Raw genomic sequence first — 6,773 nt, forward strand, 5'->3', positions numbered from 1 at the left:
ACCTTGCAAGCAGAAGGACATGTTGAAACTATCTTCAAGAAAACAGAAGCAGGGGTGGGTGTGGTGGCTCATACCTGTAATCCTAGCACTTTCGGAGGCCAAGGTGGGTGGCTCATGAAGCCAGGAGTTCGAGACCAGCCTAGCCAATATGTTGAAACCCCATCTCTACTAAAAATACAAAAATTAGCCAGGTATGGTGGCACGCGCCTATAGTCCCAGCTACTCAAGAGGCCTAGGCAGGAGAATTGCTTGAACCCGGGATGTGGAGGTTGCAGTGAGCTGAGGTCATGCCACTGCACTCCAGCCTGGGCAACACAGCAAGACTCTGTCTCAAAAAAAAAAAAAAAGAATAGGAGAAGCTGATTCTGATGGAGGAATATCTGCCTATTTGCATGTCCATTCTATAATTTTTTAAAAAGTCAAGTTGAGTTTTATAAATACCTAGACTGATAGGTGGAAGAAGCAGAAACAATTACGGTTTCCACAAAAGTTTATTTCTTTGTGAATTCTATCCCATAATCAAAATCTAATTGCAAAATCAAATACTTTATTCACTGAAAAGATTAAGTAAAATTGTGAAATTCATATGGAGGTGTAACTGAAAAAAATGGTGCTATGATTTGTTTGTCCTCTCTGAAATTCATGTTGAAACCTAATCTGCAAAGTAACGGGATTAAAACGTGGGTCCTTTAAGAGATAATTGGATCATGAAGTCTCTGCTTTCTTGAATGGATTAATGCATTCCTGAATGAGTGGGTTAATGGGTGAGTAGGAATAATGGTGAGTGAATTATCATGAGAGTAGGTCTGTTATAAAAGCCTGTTCGCCTCTCTCCTGTGACTTCTCTCCATGTGATTCTGTCCACCATGTTATGATGCAGGATGAGGCCCTTACCAGAAGCCAACCAGCTGCGGCCCATGGACTGTGGACTTCCCAGCCTCCAGCACTGTAAGAAATAAATTTCATTACATGGATGTCTTACATGATGAAAAAAAAAAAATGCCAGGTGCAGTGGCTCATGCCTGTAATCAATGCAACCCTGACTCTCAGCCTCAAGTGATCTCACTCCAGCCTCCTGAGTAGCTGGACTACAGGTGAGCACCAGCGCACCACCTAGTCGTTTTATTTTTTGTAGAGACGGGGTCTTGCTGTGTTGCCAGGGCTGGCCTCAAACTCCTGGGCTCAAGTGATCCTCCCACCTCGACCTCCCAAAGTGCTGGGATTATAGGTATGAGGCACCATGCCCCACCAGATTAAGTAGTGATTTGGCATATACTAGGAACATTCTCTCGATTCTAAAAGGACATCTGAATTCATTGGGAAACATCTTTCTTTCATCTGGATCGTTGTGTTTCTTCTCTGAAGAACAGCTGGTGCTTTGGTCTCTACCCTTCGGTGTAGGCCTAGTGATGTAAAGTAACCTTGAGACATCTCTTTTTCTTGGTTTTATGTTTTGTTCTTGTTGTTTTATTTGTTTTTATTTTTTCTTTTCTTTCTTTTAATAATAGAAATGTGTCCAGATACAAATCCAAAGTTACTGCCTTAAGAATACCAGCCCTGTCAGTGCCAGTGGGAAATCTGGTTCTGTTTTCCTTTTTTTTTTCTGAGATGGAGTCTCCCTCTGTCTCCCAGGCTGGAGTGCAGTGGCAAGATTTTGGCTCACTGAAAACTCCACCTCTTGGGTTCAAGCGATTCTCCTGCCTCAGCCTCCTGAGTAGCCAGGCAGGATTATATATGTTTAATATATATATACATATAAAATATATATTTATATTATATATATTTATATTTATAATATATATTTATATTTATAATATGTATTTATATTTATAAAAATATATATTTATATTATGTATATATATATTTTATATGTATATATATGTAGAACTCCTAGGTTCAAGTAATCTGCTGCCTTGGCCTCCTAAAGTCTTGGGATCACAGGTTGAGCTATTGCACCCAGCCTGCGTCTTTATTTATTTAGTTCAATTGTGTCTCCCTCTGTTTCTGCACATCACGTGAGCACCTGAGCAAACATCTCCCCATGATCTTCGATGTGATAGTGAATCTTGTCTTATTGGTGTACCTCTTTAGGCTTTGAGCCTGAGAGAATGACAAGCGTCTTAGAATATTTCATTTAGAAAATAAATTTTGTGCTCTTCTAATGTTCCAGGAATTTTACTTCTGTTGAAAAAAGGGCCATAAGATGCAATTATAATAAATGGATTTCTGGGAATGTAGAGAAATACATTTAAAAGACTCAGTTCTAGATCCGGCACGTCATTGACGTCATCGTTGCCCGACGGCTTTCTAGGAGACTGGAGTCGAATGCCGTGAATCAGCCATAATGGCAGCTGAAGAAATTAATGAGGACTATCCAGTAGAAATTCACGAGTATTTGTCAGCGTTTGCGAATTCCATTGATGCTGTGGATGAGATGCTGAAGAACATGATGTCTGTTTCTAGAAATGAGTTGTTGCAGAATTTGGACCCACTTGAACAAGCAAAAGTGGATTTGGTTTCTGCATACACATTAAATTCAATGTTTTGGGTTTATTTGTCAACTCAAGGAGTGAATCCTAAGGAACATCCAGTAAAGCAGGAATTGGAAAGAATCAGAGTATATATGAACAGAGTCAAGGAAATAACAGACAAGAAAAATGCTGGCAAGCTGGACAGAGGTGCAGCTTCAAGATTTGTAAGAAATGCCCTCTGGGAACCAAAACTGAAAAATGCATCCAAAGTTGCCAATAAAGGAAAAAGTAAAAGTTAACTTTTTGGATTTGATATACACATATTCAAAAAGTACATCTTTTTATTTCCCACGAAGTAATTCTGTGGCAGTGCAAGGTTTAAAAGTATTCCTTGTTGAATTAATATGTAAATTTACAGTAAATTTGTAAAGCTCAATACTTTCCTCTCCAAAGATTGTTATCTTTATTGATTTGCACTATGAGGATTTTAACATTGTGATATATTTTATATTTACAATTCACCATCTCTTTTGAAGAGACTCTTATTTCTTTATATAGGTCAGTCTTGCAAGTATCATTTTCTAAGCAACTGTGAAATTTAAGAGAAATGTTCTTTATAAATATTTGTAGTATTTTCAATGAAATAACCCACTTATACCATCTACAGACACATATAAAATACTCAATAAAAGCTATTTAATGTAGTTGATTGCGTGTAGCTCCAGATACAGTTAGTTACTTCCCAAATTCATTGTCTATGTTTTCTTTCTCTTAATTATTTTGAGCTTATCAGTTGTAGCAAAAGCACACACTACTTTTCTTCTGTAGTAGTGTAGACAACTGAAATGATCTCTTCGTAGAAGTTTTAATCCAGTCATTGCTTTATTTTATTTTTTATTTTAGATTCAGAGTTTCATGTGCAGGTTAGTTACATGTATATATTTGTACATAGTGCAAATCAATTGTCCTGAGGTTTGGGCTTTTATTGATCCTGTCACTCAAAAAGTGAACCTGTTATTCTATAGACAGTTTTTCAACCCTTCCCCCCTCCCTTCCTCCTCCTCTTTTGGAGTCCCCAGTGTCTTTTGTTCTCATCTTTATGTCTGTGTGTACCCAGGGTTTAACTCCGAGTTATAAGTGAACACATGCAATACTTGGTGTTTTGTTTCTGCATTAATTTGCTTAGAATAATGGTTTCTAGCTGCATCCATGTTGCTGCAAAGTCTATGATTTAATTCTTTTTATGGCTGTGTAGTATTCCATGGTGTATATGTACCACATTTTCTTTATCCAGTACACCACTGATGGGCACCTAAGTTGGTTTCATGACTTTACTGTTGTGAATAGTGCTGTGATAAGCATACAAATGAAGGTGTGTTTTGGTAGAATGATTTATTTTCCTTTAGGCATGTATCTAGTAGTGGGATTGCTGGGTTAAATGGTAATTCTATTTTTAGTTTTCTTGTTTGTTTGAGACTGAGTTTCGCTCTTGTTGCCCAGGCTGGAGTGCAATAGGGTGATCTCGGCTCACTACAACCTCCGCCTCCCGGGTTGAAGCAATTCTCCTGCCTTAGCCTCCTGAGTAGCTGGGATTACAAGTGTGCACCACAATGCCCAGCTAATTTTGTATTTTTAGTAGAGATGGGGTTTCTCCACGTTGGTCAGGCTGGTCTCAAACTCCTGACCTCAAGTGATCTGCCCACCTCCACCTCCCAAAGTGCTAGGATTTCAGGGATGAGCCACCACGCCCGGCCGGCGCAGCCTCTTTCATCACATGCTTACTGGGTCCCAAGTGGAAGTGCCTCTGCCTCATCTGCAACAGTGCACTGGGGAGGGGAGGTGAGAGGCAAGAGATGACACCCTCTCCATATCCATTCTCAGGCTCTTATGGTGACCCCTTCAGTGACTAGTGCTGCGGCCATGTTTCTTTTGTTCCCAAGGGGGCTTTGGTGGGCTGCACTCCCCCAACCTTGAGTGGACTGCATGGAAGGTTATGACACCAAGGGATCCGCAACTCCCCAGTGACATCTCTCTGGTCCCTGTGCTTCCTAGAGTCAAGTGGGTTGTGGGGTATGTCTATGGGCAGTTAGGCAATGCAGTGGCACCAGTGGTGTACAACTGTTATGGTACCTGTGACCTGGGGTTTTCAGCCCTGCAAGTGGCCCTGAGGCATGCACAGCTCATGCTCTGCTGACCTGGTGAGTCTCCCTCGCATCCACACGGGCAGCAGGCCCAACTGGCTAGGCTTGGGAGGCAGAGGTTGCAGTGAGCCGAGTGCACTGCACTCCTGTCTGGGCAACAGAACAAAATTCCATCTCAAAAAAATAATATAAAATAAAATAATCAAATCAAATAAAAAAACAACTATAAACTACATTTCTCCCAAAGTCAGCAGTTTGGTCTATGTCCAGGAATGACTGAAGATAGCTTGGAGGTTAGAAACAATATAGAGTCAATTATGTCAGACTAAAATTACTGTCGTAATTTTGCAAAGGTGGTTTCAGAAGGTGGCCCTGTCTTTGGAGCCAAAAATGGGGAGTTAGTGCCTAGAGGCAGAATTGGGATTGGCTTGTCATTACTTGAGATTGTATTTTAGCTCTGGAGAGAAAGATCTGAGCCTGGTTCAGGTGGGAATGTTGGTCCTCATTCCCTGGAAGGGGCAACTGGGACTTTGTGTAAGTTGGGAGTCTGAAATGAAGCTCTAAAGATGATCCCAAGCTCTCCAGAGGAGAAGGGCGTCTTGTGGCTGAAAGTGACACTCAAATGAAGATGATGGGAGCCAAGGGGCCATGGTGGGGTGAGAGAAGAGCAGTCATGCATTCCTCTTTCCAGGAGTGGGCAGCTCCATACAAACATCCTGTTTGCACCTCTGAGCTAAGATGGCTCCTGAAACCAGAGCCAAGACACGTGGCTGGAAATCTCCTGCCAGCTGCCTGAAAAGGGCACCCTGCAGAGGCCATTGGCTTTGGGCTTAGAAACTACCCAACTGAGACACAGTTATTTTCAACCAGTGAGGTCTGAACCAGTTTCAATCCCTCATTTGCATGTACAGACCATATTGAGGTCTAGGGCAGGACCTTTCCCTATTTAAGCCAGGACCTATTTTTGTTCTTCAGAGCTTAATTTTTGTCTTACACTGGAGCCTGTGTCTCCCCGAACCGTAGATTTTGCATTTATTTATTTTTATAGACAATAAAGCCTTTAGGCTGGGTACAGTAGGTCATGCCTGTAATCCCAGCACTTTGGAAGGTTGAGGTGGGCAGATCACTTGAGCTCGGGAATTTGAGACCAGCCTGGACAACATGGTGAAACCCCATCTCTACAAAAAATATAAAAGTTAGCCTGGTGTGGTGATCCATGCCTATAATCTCAGCTGCTCAGGAGGCTGAGGCTGGAGAATTGCTTGAGCCCAGGAAGCAGAGGTTGCAGTGAATAAAAAATGTGCTGCTGCCCTCCAGCCTAGGTGAGAGTGTGAGACCTGGTCTCAAAAAATGGAAAAAAAAAAAAAAAAAAAAAAAAAGGCTTTTGCTTTTTCTTTCACTGACCTCATGGTCTCTTGCTAACAAGAGTTGATCATTTGTATTTGGTTGCAAACAAAGGAGTTTGTACCCCACACAGAGTCTCCAGGGCTCACAGTGTAGTCCCTCCACTCTCCAACCAGCTCCAGCTGGAAACCATGGATGGAGAGAAGTGGGATGCCGGCAGTTGGCAGTCCAGGTGCAGTGGAGAGCCTGCTGTGGGGATTTGGATAGTTTGGATAGTACCTGGTCATCTCATGGTGTCTCCTTAAAGGAACTAGCCTGCCCCTCTGCAGCCTCCCTGGTCCAGGTGGAGTCCAGATATACACAGCTTTCAGGTGAATAAAATATTCACTCTCTTGAAAAGTGGGTTATAGTTCTTAGCTCAGATATGATGTGGCCAAAAGAAATTCCTATAGGAAATTTCACTGGTGTTTCTATCAACTTACAGAGCTCCATCTGGATCTTAGATCTTCTGTCACTATATGCCCTTGGTAGCCCATCACAACAATAGTTGAAATGTCAGCTGTAGATATGTTGATTTCCTCAAGAATAGGAGAAGCCATTTTGGGAGGCTGAGGTGGGCAGATCATTTGAGGTCGGGAGTCAGAGACCAGCCTGACCAACATGGTGAAACCCAGTCTCTAATAAAAATACCAAAAAATTAGCCAGGCATGGTGGCCTGTGCCTGTAATCCCAGCTACTTGGGAAGCTGTGGAAGGAGAATCACTGGAACCTGGGAAGCAGAGGTTGCAGCGAGCTGAGGTCATGCCACTGCACTCTG

At 42.1% G+C, this 6,773-nt stretch overlaps 1 pseudogene; it reads left to right on the top strand.

Moving 5' to 3' along the window:
• The first annotated feature begins 2,327 nt into the window (after positions 1–2,327).
• On the top strand, positions 2,328–2,813 carry LOC100597590 (annotated as a pseudogene).
• The last annotated feature ends 3,960 nt before the right edge of the window (positions 2,814–6,773 follow it).

Source organism: Nomascus leucogenys, chromosome 18 (genome assembly GCF_006542625.1).
Source record: "Nomascus leucogenys isolate Asia chromosome 18, Asia_NLE_v1, whole genome shotgun sequence".
Taxonomy (NCBI): domain Eukaryota; kingdom Metazoa; phylum Chordata; class Mammalia; order Primates; family Hylobatidae; genus Nomascus; species Nomascus leucogenys.